This window comes from Trachemys scripta, chromosome 2 (genome assembly GCF_013100865.1).
Source record: "Trachemys scripta elegans isolate TJP31775 chromosome 2, CAS_Tse_1.0, whole genome shotgun sequence".
Lineage (NCBI taxonomy): Eukaryota > Metazoa > Chordata > Testudines > Emydidae > Trachemys > Trachemys scripta.
In genome coordinates, this window is record NC_048299.1 from 223,175,321 (window position 1) to 223,190,211 (window position 14,891).

At 37.7% G+C, this 14,891-nt stretch overlaps 1 long non-coding RNA gene across 1 annotated transcript; it reads left to right on the forward strand.

Annotated features, from left to right (window-relative positions):
• The first annotated feature begins 2,219 nt into the window (after nt 1-2,219).
• Nucleotides 2,220-13,308, forward strand: LOC117873541. The gene is made up of 2 exons (XR_004644751.1): nt 2,220-2,373; nt 9,898-13,308. It is a non-coding gene; the product is annotated as an uncharacterized LOC117873541 (long non-coding RNA).
• The last annotated feature ends 1,583 nt before the right edge of the window (nt 13,309-14,891 follow it).

Genomic DNA, 14,891 nt, shown 5'->3' on the forward strand with positions numbered 1-14,891 from the left:
CCTGGCATAAAGCATAGGGAGCTTTAAGTACACTTACATCTGCATTAGCTAAGAGGAAGTGATTATAAAACAAACACAGTTAAACACTTGCAAGCAGGAAACATGTTGAAAGAGGAAATATTTTCCTTCACAGTGGATAATTAATTCTGTACAACTCAATGCTACAAAATATCCAGAAACTTGGTAGGTTTCAAGAAAAGATTAAACCTTTAGATGGATTGTGAGAATGTCTATACTTACTTTAAAAAGGACATATACAACATTAGAAGGGATTTAGACACTTCTGCTTCAGAACATGGAGATAGAAAGAATCTTCCCCTATTGGCAGATGATTCTGTAATTGCTGGATATGGGGTTTCTTATAATCGTCTGATTATATATAGCAATTTCTATGTCCCTACAAGAAGCCCTTCAATAATAACCTTTATTCAAATGGTAATACTCTGTCTTATACATTGGCTGAGAAAATACTAAAAATATGTATCTTATATGGCCAGCTCAGAGTATCTGGCATTGCAATTCTTAGTTACATTTGACTTCCTCAATGGAAATTCAACTGGTTACTGTCTGCTTTACTGTTATATAAAGGATTCTGTATAAAATGAATCAAGTGTGTATAAGTGAACTTGTTGATTCTCATCTTGGGTATTTACTTTGGGACCATAATTCAGTGTCCAAGTGACTGCAGTAGCTGATTCAAATACGTTAGGTTGCCAGACACCATGCCTAGCGGTAAAGTAGTAACAAACAGCCATGTTTATGTATATGTACAGCTGCAGATTTGAGTACAGCCAAATAAAAGCTTAATGCCTCTCCTGATGGAAATAGGGGTGTGTGGCCGTAGATTTATTGCAGTAAAGGAAATATAAGTGCAGCCTGAAGAGTGATGCATTCTTTAGGCTAGCAAAAGACTGGTCCCTGGAACAATAACATTTGGGGTGTTTTTCATCACCTTTTTAGTCTGGCTTTTCAGACCTCCTCTTCTCTTCTTCATTTGTTTCTTTCCTTTCCTTCTCTTTTGCTACTATCTGATCATTCCTGAAGCCCTTATATTCTAACTGCCCTTTATACTGCAACACAGAGAATGGCCATTGACTGCGTGGCAATAATTCCAGTAGCATGAAACTTCATCAGACTCCATCATGCTTCATCACCTAATCCCTTATAGACACTGCCATCTTGCTACTTTACTATCCAAACATCTAAGCCCCCTGAAATGAGTTTGTTGTCCTCCCATTAGCTTTAAACTGTTTTGACTGTTGCACTGAGTTCTTAGAGAACCAGAGTGCATTTTCCTGTAGTTATATTTCACATTTACTCATTTTTCAGTAAACTGCATGAGACAAGTTCAGTTCTGGTATAACTCCATTGACTTAATTGGATTTACACTAGGAATGAATTTGGCCCAAATGGTTAAAAATAAAACTTGGGATGTTTTTCTTGCCTTTATGCATGTACATCTTTCCCATTTCTAACGGAGCTATGGACACCCAGGGAGGGAGGGGGAATAGCCTTTTTCTAAGAAACATCTGTAGCTTTTCTATAAATGTTGACTTTAACCTCCTTTTCATAGCTGTTTCTAGGACTGTAATTCCTCATCTTCTATGTAATCTACCTATTTATTCTAATCTATATTATATCATACTAACTAATATATTATCCAAACACCTGAGGTAGCTCCACCCATAGAGCCCCCTTCCTTCCCTCCGCCCCCTTCCGCCCTTTTGAATGCTTGTCAACATAAAATTGAGAAGGGGGAGGGAATCATTAGTCATTGGTTCGCACATCCTCTAGATGTCAGCAAACTCAAGGCTTTGAAAAAATGAGTATATGGCACTTTGTCCCTAAAAATAAATATTATGGCTATCCACTGACACTGATCTGGTCTAACTTCCTTTCCACACTGCTTTCAGCAATTAGTCTGACTGAGAAGTGCTTTTCCAGGCAAGTACAGTGGGAGAGGAAGTTAACTTGACAAGGCAGTTAGTCTTTCTAGCAGCAGTGAACTTGCCTCTCCTGATTTTGTTTTATTCCATCTCTACAAACTAGTCTAACTGCAAAATGAAGATAGAGATTCCCCTTTTTTATTTGGGGTTGCCTTTAGCGAGTAGGCTGTTATATGTGGATATATGCCGCTGCTATTATGATTAAATTAAATCCAGAACAGCCTCCTCCTCTTTCTCCACCCTACAGTCAAAGCTTTGTCTTATTTTAGGAGCTGACATCCGCACTGCCAAAATCAAAGATGCTGGGCTTATTTTGGCAGACACGCTCCGGAAATTCTTATTTGATCTGAATGTTGATGATGGCTTAGCTGCAATTGGTTATTCTAAAGCAGATATCCCTGCTTTAGTGAAAGGCACTCTCCCTCAGGTAAGACAGAAAACACAGGTGATTTTTTCCTAAAAAGCAAACTTTTAAAACATTTTCTTTTAAAATAAATGTTCCATTTAGCAGTTTTAAATGGAGAGAATGATAGTCAGTTCTCTTCTCCTGGTACAGATTGGGTTTTCTTTGCAGTGAGATAGTGTTTGTGTGTGTGTGGTGTTTGGTCTTCATCTATCATTCATTCATCTTCAAAAGAGAGGTTAATTATTAGAGCTGGTCAAATAATGCAACATGCACATTTTTTCAGGTGGGAAAAGGAACATGTTTTTGCAGAATTTTTTGTGAAAAATGTTCCCATTTTTTTATCTAGCTGTTCTAATTATACAGGCAAGTAAGTTTCTATCTGATTCTTTTATAAGCCTACTATGTGCTAAGAATGATTAAACTTGCTTTGCATTAGATTTTCCCTACCAAGGAGTTTCAATACTCTTCTAGATGGCTTTGTTCCACTGCCCTCCATCTGAATTTGAACTAATGTCCTCCTGGAATGAAACAGTTTACACTTTTAATACCCTTTATATTTTTATACTTACAAAAAACATTTCAAGTAAGATGGACTGATATTAGAGGAAAATTCATTAATTCCCAAGTAAATGAGGACATATTCTGAAGATTTGTCATGCTGAAAAAAATTAAAAATTTTCACTTTCTTATAACATCTATAAACCTCAAAGCCTGTTACAAAAGATGTCCTCATTCCCATTTTACAGGAGGGGAAGTGACTTGATCAAGGTGTCAAATTGATTAGTGGCAAAATGTGCAATAAAACAGAGGTCTCTTGCTCCCGAGCTGATGCCCTGCTAAATGTGTGTGACAGGACTTTTTGACAGTTTGTGTTGATAAATATGTTGGTCCTTTAAAGTATTACTTTTTACAGATAATTATAAACACAACATCCCAAGGAAGTATATTTTTTTGTTGTTGCTTTGCTGAGATTCACCTGTGGCTTGGGTTTTTTTTTTTTCTCATCTGTAACTGATTATTAATTCAGAAGCCCATCTTAATTTACTGTCCTTTTACTGCGCATATATAACAAGGCGAGCTAATGTGTTTTCAAACCCTAATTTAGTATACAAAGTATAATGTGGTCCAAATTCATTTGCTACTGCCTGTGTAATACGTTACCTACAAGGGGATTTCAAACAGTTAACTCTTTGATATTTTTTCTTTTGATCCAGCCATCAGTTTTCTTTGGAACACCAACACCACCTATTAATATTCGCAAAACACCTTAGTCCAAATTGAGACCACAAATAAACAAACACTGCCAAGTGTACTACCACCATAAAATGCATGCTGCAGAGAAATAAAATGATTAACAGGTTTTAGTCAGCCAGTTTGGAGGTTTGAAACCTTGGAGCATAATGTTTACACTTGAAATAGCTCATTTTTGAGAAAACCTGTTGAAAATGATCCTGCTTATAATACAGCAAGGAAGTCTGGAGAAGAAGTTTATGTTCCATGGGCCAAATAACGGCTGGTCCTGTGTGGGTGTTCTGGTTGGGGGGCGGGAAGGGTGGATTTGAAAGGAGAGGTCAGAAGGGCCTATTTGCTAGCCGCACCTCGCCTCCATGTAAACATACAAGAGGCAGCTATAATTTGGCTGCAACCACTGATGACTGGCCCTGGCACAAGAATTTACCAGCTCAGAGAGGCAGAGCCACAGTTCCATTCTCTGTGTACTGGCGATATCACCAGGGCTGTGTTAAGGGAATGCAAGCTGCATCTATTTAAAGGTATAGTAAAAGCTTCTATTCTTTGCACTCCATCCAGAGTCATTGGGAACATTGTGGCCCTTTACAGTTGTCATGTCTCCCATCATCTGCTTGGACAGGTGTTCTTAGCCCATCTGAGCGCTCCACTGATGGGCAGGAAAATTGGCTTGATGACACCATTGAGCACCATAAATAACTAATTTTTTTTAGTGTTAAACTAGTGGTAAACCTAGGTAGAACCTTAGTTTTTGTCCTAAGTAATGCGAAGCCTTTTTTTAACACTGTAACGCGTGTTAGCTTTTTCTCTGTACCAGGGATCTCAAACTCAAATCACTACGAGGGCCACATGAGGACTAGTACATTGGCCCTAGGTCCACATCACTGAAACCTTTTCATACAACGATACAAAAGTATAGTCAAAAATGAAAAAAATTAAGAGTAATATAGTATGCTATTAAAAGTCAATGTATTAACTTTTTAAAAACTGTAATGTGAAAAGTCAGTGCTAATTTTGACAGACATTTCATTTTTGGCCACTTAGCTGGCAGCGTTTTGCATGAACCAGAGCATCAATATTAGGTTTGATATCCTGAGACGAAACCAATCTCAGTGTTGCTTGCAAATGTTCATCAGTGAGCCTTGACCTTAACACGGATTTGTTAATCTTCATGGAAGAGAGAAACTGTTCACATATATATATGTACTTCCAAACATTTGCCATTATCTTTACGGAAGCAGAGAATAACATAGGAAATCTTTCTTGTGAAAGAAACCGGTAGAATTCTGGAATTCCAACATCTGTATACTTCTGCTTCAAAATGGTATCATGCTGAAGCTCCACTAACTCCATCTGCATTTCCTCTGCAACATTGTCAATTTCCACAGCAAATGATGTGGGGAAAAAAGTTGAAAATGTGGTTCAAGTGCCTTGAAATCTTTAAACCGCACATCAAACTGTTTGTGCAAGTTAGAAATGATATCTGCATATTCTTTCAAGGATTTGAGTTCAACTTTTCCTAAGGAATTCAGAGTTGAGAAATGGACCAAATTGCCAGCAGTCAGCTGTTTTCCCCCACAAAGTAAGCTTGACTTTGAATGACTTAATACTGTCATACATCTGTGTTATCGCCTGTTTCCTACCCTGAAGCTTCAAGTGCAGTGCATTCAGATGATCAGTTACATCTGTTAGAAAAGCAAGGTTGCAGATAAAAGTGGAATCAGCAAGCTGTGGAACCTCCTTGTTCTTCATTTTCATAAGGAATCAATCTCCTCTCTCAGTGCAAAAAACCCTTCAAAACATTTCCACAATTCAGCCATCTAACTTCAGTGTGATACAGAAGTTCCCCATATTCGCTGTCCGTACTTGCTAGAAAAGAAGTGAACTGTCTGTGATTCAGCCCTCATGCATGTATAAAATTAACGGTTTTAACAACTACCTCCATAACTTCCTTCCTTTTGTAGACTTTTACTACACAGAGCTTCTTGGTGCAAAATGCAACATATACTGGTGAAGCTAATTCCTGATATATTGAGGCTGTTCAGTTTGGTCTTCAATAATCCAACCACACTAACGTTTTCAGAGCACATTGATGGTGCACCATCCATAGCCAAAGATACAGGTTTGTTCCATGGCAGCGCAGCTTTTTCAATGCACTCTTCCAGTCCTTGAAATATGTCACGTCCCGTTGTGATACCCTTCAGTGGCGTTTAGTCTAGTAATTCTTCAGTTATATTCAAATTACAATCTACACCTCTAATGAACACCGCACACTGTGCAGTATCTGATGCATCTGTACTCTCATCAAAAGCAATTGAAAATGCTTCGAAGTCTTTTGCCATTTGAATCCATTGTTTCTGTACATTATCTGCTAAATCTGTTATCCTGCAGGCAACTGTATTGGCAGACAAGCTTATGCCTTGAAAAACTTTCTTCCTATCACGACATAAAATTTCACTGGCCTTCACAAGACATTTTTTTAAGAATAGGCCTTCTGTAAAAGGTCGCGATGATTTAGTTATTTCGCTTATCACAAAACTTGCTCTTAATGAATCTTCGCTAGACTTGTTAATCTCCAAAAAGAAATTTCTTTGCTTGGCAAATGCTGCTTTAAGTAGCCGAACTTTTTCCTCTCGGATTTTTCCGGTGAATGCATCATATTTTTCACAGTGCATTGTGTCGTAGTGCCGACACACGTTATACTCCTTGGGAACAGCAATCGTTTGCTGACAAATAAGGCATTGAATTTTATCTTTTATCTCTGTGAAAAAATATGAATTCTCCCATTTGTCTTGGAAAACTTTTTCTTCCATGAGTGTTTTTTTTGACAGTGAAGGAATTTCAGAGGGGTTTTAATAAAATATAAACACTCAGTAATGCACCTCACTCAAATGACAAAACACGCATTTACTTTTAGAATTACTTCCGTTCAAGATGGCGGTATCATCAGAAAGACAAAGAGTAAGTAAGTAAACACACTTAAAAATAGGGCTTGATATCGTACGTGGACTGTTCTAAATACACCTCTACCCCAATATAATGCTGTCCTCGGGAGCCAAAAAATCGTACTGCATTATAGGTGAAACAGCGTTATATCGAACTTGCTTTGATCCACCGGTGTGCGCAGCCCCCCCCCCCCCCCGGAGCGCTGCTTTATCGCGTTATATCCGAATTCGTCTTATATCGGGTCGCGTTATATTGGGGTAGAGGTGTATAGATTTACAGGTAAATTGTGACCATGATGCAACGCGCTGTCCGCCATGTTTTTCGGACAACAATTCTTGTAGTGCAGTGGCCTTTTCACTGTACTTGTATAATATTATACAAGAATCGCACTCAACAATGAATATTTTTAATAACAAATATTAGCAGTAAATAAATTCCATCATAAACAATAATCCTCATTGTTGAATGGGGAAAAAATCAATCTCGACATTATGTAAACAACAATGATGCCAATGTACATTACCTTTCAACAAGTTCCTTCTTGTTCCCAATATGCTTCAATTCCCGACACTGTAATCATCTTTTCAGCTGGATTTTAAAGTGCTTTTCCATTAAAGAATGTCAGTTTTGCACCTGGAACATCATTTTCAGTTAATGTTATGTGCATAAATTCGTTGCTACAAGCCATTGTTCACAATATTTTTGCTAAGAATCAGTCCCTGGCTGTCCGAAAGTTTATCTGTTCTATTTTTAGAATGATCAGACACGTATGACATTCGTATACGGTATCAAGCCCTATTTGCATTATTAATTATTTTACAAATTCTGGGTGTCGTTGCGGGCCACAGGAACCCGTGTGTTTGAGACCCCTGCACCATACTGTACCTGGGAGGAAATCTCATGAAGCTGTTGAATGTGAGAGTAGAAATATTGATTGTAACGAGCTAGCGTAATGACAGAAACTTTGTTTTTCCCATTGGCCTCTGACGACAAAGCAGATTCCTCTCTTGCAACACCACTGTTCCAGTACTGGAAAACTCCCAAGTTAACAAGCTAATAGTTTCAAATAGCCTAGGAACTTTCAAGACCAATTATAGGGCTTAGAGCCCCAAGTCAGCAAAGCACAAAGCATGTGTTTTTTAATTTCATTTAAGTCAGCAGGACTTAAGCACATGCTTAAGTGCTCTGCTGAATCCTAGATCCAGGGAGACATTCTTCCTGAACATCTATTTTGTAATGTGATTTCAGAAAGTTAGTTCATTAAACAACCTCACTACTTGGTCCTTCCATACCAGTATACTGTGGATATTTAAATTAATCCTCATTCTTTCAGAGTCTAATTCTGCTAAGAGCTAATCCACTTCTGTTGGTTTCAGTGGGAGTTAGGGTCACTCAGTATCTCATAGACTTTGATCCATCCGTTGTGTGGATTGAAGCCACAATTTTCAAAGTTGGGTGCCTAAAATTAAGTTCCTAATTCTGTATTTAACAGTCTGCATTTAAAAAAAAAAATTCAAAAGTTCCAAACACCAAAAAAACCCCACTGAAGTTACTGAGAGGCCAGGTGCTCGGCCACTTTAAAATTAGGTCACTTCTATTTAGGAGTTGAACTTCAGACATCCAACTTTGAAAATGTTGTTGTCAATGTTTATGAAAATTACAGTAAAACCTGTCTGATTCTCTAAAAATTCCCACACATAACCAGCAATCTCATCCCCCCTTCTTAGCAAATATTTAACAGCATGATGCTCTAGTGGCGTTTTGTATTATAGGACTTAATAAATTTTGTGCTCTGTAGTACAGCATGCTAAAATATACCTAAATATTATACATGCAGCAGGTAGCACCACCTATTATTAAGGGTGCCCAGCACTTCCCATTGTAATGTTCTCGGTTGCTTATAGATAGTGCTGGGCAAAATTTTTCAGTTTCAGATGGAACTTTCTGTCACTGAAAAATATAGATTTGGGTTGACTGAAACATATTGCAAATTCATGTCAAATTTGCCAGATTGTTTTAGTTGGGAAAAGAAAACTCAAAAAAATTCCTCAAAAATGGAAATGTTTTGTTTCAACATTTTTGAAATGAAGCATTTTGGTTTGAAAGCTTTTCATGTCAAATTTTACTTGATTTTTATTTAAACAAAAAACACAAATGAAACACTTTTTTGACCTGAAGCAATTTTTTTAAATTATTTTTTTGGTTTTAGTTTTTTGGTTTGTTACTGAACACGCAGCTCTACCTATAATTTGGATAACTTTTGAGCTGAATTTTTTCTTCCGGGGGTTATGCTTCAGATGAACGTTTTTGGAAAATGTTACCTAAAATGATCTAGCCATTTCCAAGAACAAAGCAAGGGAAAAATATGTTGGCCTTGTCCATGTAAATTCTGTCAACCTTTTCTCTGGAAAGCTCTAGTTTCTTTGTATTTTGGAGCAGAGGCTTGAAATCTGGCAGGCAGGTGGCCTTCATGACAGATATTTGCCTTTTGACATCCCCAGTTCTGGTGTCCACAATTCAAGAAGGTTATTGATAAATTGGAGAGAGTTCAAAGAAGAGCCACAAGAATGATTTAAAGCATTAGAAAACATGTCTTATAGCAATAGACTCAAGGAGCTCATCTAGTTTGCTTAACAAAGAGAAGGTTAAGCGGTGACTTGATTAGTCTGTAAATAGCCTACATGAAGAACAAATATTTAATAATGGACTGTTCAATGTAGCGGACAAAGGCATAACAAAATCCCGTGTCTGGAAGTTGAAGCTAGACAAATTCAGACTAGAAATAAGGAGTAAAATTTTAACAGTGAGGGTAGTTAACCATTGGAACAATTACCAAGGTTTCTGGTGGATCTGGCAATTTTTAAATCAAGATTGGATTATTTTTAAAAAGATATGTTATAATTCTTTTTGAACTAGTGTGGGGAAGTTCTCTGGTCTGTGTTCTACAGAAGGTCAGACTAGATTATCATAATGGTCCCTTCTGGCCTTGGAATCTATTAATCATATGTGGAAGAAGGTTAGAAAGGCAACCTTATTTCTGGCATTTCCTAGCTTTTGAGTGTTTGACTTCACAACCTTAACAACCTCTGTTCTTTGAGAGAGAGAGAGAGAGAGAGAGAGAGTAAAGTATACTAAAATACACTTTGTTAAAATAACTGATTAAATTACAGTTGGTGATGCATTAACCTTGTTTCTTTTATTAAATGCTTTGCTGGTTTGCAAAATTCTGTGCAATCTATAGTGTGGATTTCAGTCATTAATGCTGAGTAATGTGTGACGTTCTACAGTATATTCAACACTGTTTATTTTGCAAAAAGCCTTATGTAATCCAATTTTACTTTAATCTTTCAGGAAAGAGTGACTAAACTATCCCCTCGTCCCCAGACCGAAGAAGAGCTATCTGCCCTGTTTGAGGCATCCATGAAACTTTATTAGTTTAAATATATTGCATGTTCTTTAATAATAAAAACTAACATGGAGGTAATTTTCCACAGACATAGTCTAAACCAGTTCAGATAATGAAGGAACATGGAACTCTGATGCTTGTATTTTACTATCCACTGCCAAAAGGTCAGGTAATTCATGTTCAGTTCAACACTGTTTTTGTGATTTAGGGGCTGATTGTGTAATCAAAGGGACTACTCATGTAAAGGTTGTTGGCTCAGATCTTAAGCTTTGCAAAGGACTTTCTCTTGCTTGAGAGCTGGACAAAAAATTGAGATAATTTGTCCTGGAAATTTTTTTAAAATGTTCAGGGGATGAATTTTATCTTGTATTATAATTTTCTATGACTATTTTTGTCTTTTAAAAAAAAAACCCAAACTATAAACTGTGTAGGAAAAACAGGCCACTCCTCCTCAGGCAATATTCTCAAACACAAATTTGAACCTGCTCAATTCAGAAGGTTCACCTTATGATTTTTCTACTGTCTCATTCAATTTGGGGCCTGATATAAAGATGGTTAACATCATGGGTAAAAAAATATATATAACTTTTTAACAAGTCTGGAAAAGGCTTCACAAAACTTTTGTTTCACAGTATTTATTTTTAAAGTGGCTTGCTAGGCATTTTTGTCTTTTCATTCAGAAGTTATGCGTGGGAATAAGTTTGCTTGTTCCAACAGGCTAACTGATTACTTGTCAACTGAAAAAGCAAACTGGCAGAAGGGGGATAAAATTCAAATGTAAGTATTAAAATCTTTTAAAACTTTCCTGGATTTTTCACCCTCTGTTGAGCCCCTTTGGGGTAATGAGATTTGCTGCCTGCGTAGAGTAGCATAGTATTTGCTGCCTCACACAGCAGTCTTATACAGAGAATATTGGAAAACAGGAAAATTATTTTGAAGAGATTTTTAAAGTTATTTCTGTTTTGTGGAGTTTTAAATTAACCTATTTACTGGTTTTCACAAAAACTCTGACTTTTAGTATTGCTATTTTAATCAATATTTTATCAAACTTTTTATGAATTTTTTATTTATTGAAAGCCATGTTGTCTTACTGAAAACTGGGTTTTCTGTAAAAGAAAAATATCAATAATTTTGAAAACAATTTTGATAAAAATAGCAATTAAAAATGTTGCAGAAAGTTTTTTCACGCAAAATAGAAAATTTTGATAATGTTGACAAATTTGTCAGAAAGTTTTCCAAAAAAGATCAGTTTTCAAAAATTTCTTAAGCAAAAAATATCAACCATTATAAGATGTTTTCTCTGTACTAGACAGGGCTTTAATGTCAGTCATAGTCCCAGTTTGCTTCAGCAAATTCTGGAAGTTGGCACATGTCTATATCACAGAACAGAAGAGAGAAGGTTTTTTTTAATTGAAGATTATTTCTATTAGGCACAGATTTCATTGGCATTGTACTGCAACACCGGCAGCAGTATATACAATACTCAGACTGTATTCATATAAAACAAATTCTGATGTCTTTTAAATTCTGTTCAGGCACCAATTTCATGCAGTTGCCATAGCACAAGCTCGGTGTAGGAAAAGCATAACATGCTAGTTAGTTCCTTTACTCAGTTACTTTTACTCTTTGCCTCGTTATGATTCTGTTCTGCAGCCGCCCCACATGCAGCTCTTCCACTGAAGTAGAGGAAGGATGTCTTGTACATTTATGACTATTAATCTTGGCTCAATAAGACTGGTGCCTTCCAACCACATGTTAGGACCTTATGATGTAAATATATTGGATGTGTGGTTTTTAGGTCCCTTTAGTGCTCGGCACAAGGTTGGATGGATAGCGATGGAGACTGAAGGTCCTCTGTCTATCCACTGAACGGGTAAAGCATGGACAGTGGTTATACAGACAGCTCTGCCAATATCCCTCAGCCTATTCTGAGAAGCTAATTCATTTCCCCTGTCACTCCATATCCATTACCTCCTTGCTCATTCTAGTGAAAATGCCAACAAGAGCCTCAATTGTGAAAGCTGGTTTCACAATGTGTGGATTTTCTTTTCTATATTACAAAGACTCACCCTGCACTTTACCTTTTTGTTGCATCTTTTATATATAATTTCTGTTCTCCCTCTCTGTGAAGTTTCATCTTTGTGCAATAGAAATGGTACAGTGCACTGAGGAGACAATTTTTGTGGGAATCTATCTTCTAGCCAGACACTTTGGAATTGGAGGGGATGTAGCTTCTTCCAATTGAACAGCGGATGAGTTTCTTAGGTATGTTATTTCTCCTGAGTGTTTTGATGGGTAAGAAGGAAAGTGGGTCTTTCATTCTATCATGGTTCTTATTTACCAATAATATTGGTATGTGAGTAATTAGTAGAATGGTTTCACTACTAATAGTACTTTACACTTACATATAACCTCTTTAATTGAAGGAAATCAAAGCAATTTACTAACATTCATGAATTAAGCCTCACAACACCCTGTGAGGTAAGCTAGTATTATTACCCCTATTGTATAGATGAGGAGACTGAGGAACAGAGCAATTAAGTGACTTGTCTAAGGTCACACAGGAAGCTTGTGGCAGAGTCAGAAATAGAACCCAAGTCTCCTGACACCTAGTCTTACGCATATCCATAAGACCATCCTTCTACTACTAATTATTAGCCAGTGCTGAAAACTATGTGAGAAGAATCAAGAGATGAATCCATCCCATTCAAATAATAACAGTTTGACAGTGCTCGTGGTGTTAAATCCAGAACAGGATCCAGGATACGAGTACAGTTTATTGGCAGTTTTATTTGCCACTGAGTTAGAGGTTTTTAATGTAATAAAATATACTATTCCGTACCTGAAGGTCCACATTTTCAAACGTGTGCACATATCTTTGTGCAGGTCCAGTTTGCACTCATGAATATGGGACTTGTGCATGTGTGGTTACAACTCGTGAACACCCATTGGTTGGGCACGTGTAGAAAATCTGAGCCACTTGTTCTTTATCTGATTTATAAAAATGTTAATGCCTCAAACTCTAAAGCCTTCCATAATGTATCTTGTATAGTTTGAATGGTGCCTTTGGGAGCTATTGCAATACAAATAAGTAATGATGCATTTCCTACAAATATAAGCATGTGAAAATGTTTGAGAACTGTTTTAACTGTGATGTTAACTTGAATCTTGAAATGTACCTGTGAATCCAAACCATTCAGAGGAAATAAGCTTTCATTAGCTTCGCTGGGTAGTATGATTATTCCTGATTAGATGCTTACTCAATGAGCTTGACAGTATGTTGACAAACCATTGCATTGTGAATAATTGAAAAGAATGTCCAATTTCCAAAAATAAAGAGCATCCTATCTACTGTACTCTCTCTCTGTCTGAACACTTATTTCGGGTTTGTCTACATTACCCGCTGGATCAACGGGCAGCGGTGGATCCAGCGGGGGTTGATTTATCGATCGGCGAGCACTCTCCCGTCGACTCCAGTACTCCACCAGGGAGAGAGACGGAGTCAACGGGAGATAGTCAGCCGTTGACTTACCGCAGTGAGTAGCTCTAAGTATGTCGACTTCAGCTATGTTATTCACGTAGCTATGTTATTCACGTAGCTGAAGTTGAGTAACTTAGATCGATTTCCCCCGCCCCCCAGTGTAGACCAGGCCTTGGACACTGAATATTCAATATATAGTGTTTAAGTCCTATTATAAATGGTTACAAGAGCAGCATATTTTGAATATCATATTGTTAGCAGTAGAGCTTGATTGATGTTTACATGGATTCAAGGACTTTCTTATGGATAGTTTACATTTAAATCACAAAAACAATGAGGACTCCTTGTGGCACCTTAGAGACTAACAAATTTATTTGGGCATAAGCTTTCGTGGGCTAGAACCCACTTCATCAGATGCAGAGTATATTGAGGATCTTGATTTTAAAAACAAGTCCAATACCCAAAGCAGCAAAGGAGACAAAAATAGATTGAAAAATACTTTTATTTAAAAACACTTAACTTATGTGAGTAGCTCTGGAAAACACAGGGCAAAATCTAAGGTCAGTTACCACATGCACTTAGGGCAAGTCTACACTATAGCGCTTCATTGGCGCAGCTGCCTAGCTGTAGCGCGTCTGGTGAAGACATGCTATGCCGATGGGAGAGCACTCTCCCGTCAGAATAATTACTCCACCTCGGTGAGAAGCGTAAGCTATGTTGACGGGAGAGCATCTCCCACTGACTTAGTGCTGGTGTAGACAGCGCAAAACTTGCGTCACTTGGGGGAGGGGGCTTTTTCACACCCTAAACAATGTAAGTTAAATCGACTTAAGTGGTAGTGGAGACCTCCACTTAGTCATCACAACATATTTACTTTAATGGGGCTGCCAGGGCTGTGAGCATCTGGCCAGGTGCTGAGTCAGCAACATTTCTCACATTCCGCAGATCTGAAAAACAAAGGAAAGGGGAGATGTTAAGTAAAAAACATATAACAAGGCTAAGTAACTTACTCCCCCAACTAAATCTCTGTATATGACTATGGTGCTCCCGCACTCATGATTATCATTCCCACCACCCTTGTATCTCCTGCCCACGGAGCAATAAAACCCCTGGGGCCTCACTACATTAGGTGGGGCAGGGGGCAGGAAGAACTTGCTGCAGGATACTGAAGGACCGAAAGGTATGTCTTCCCAATGGGCTCAGCCCATTTCTGGCTCACAGAGGGAAGGAAACTTAGGTCAGCTACAAAACAAAGCAAACCAAGGCAGAAAACAAATGGCAAAAACATAAACTTACAAACACTATTGAATGAATAAAAGAAAATCAAATCAAGCTCCTTATCTCCTCAAGCACTGACAGGCTTTAGCAGCATTTCAAGAGGAGATGGGCCCCTTTCTGCCATTACATCTCGGCTGAGAGTGTGCGGAGGCAGCAGTATGTGTCCTCCACCCTTTCTGC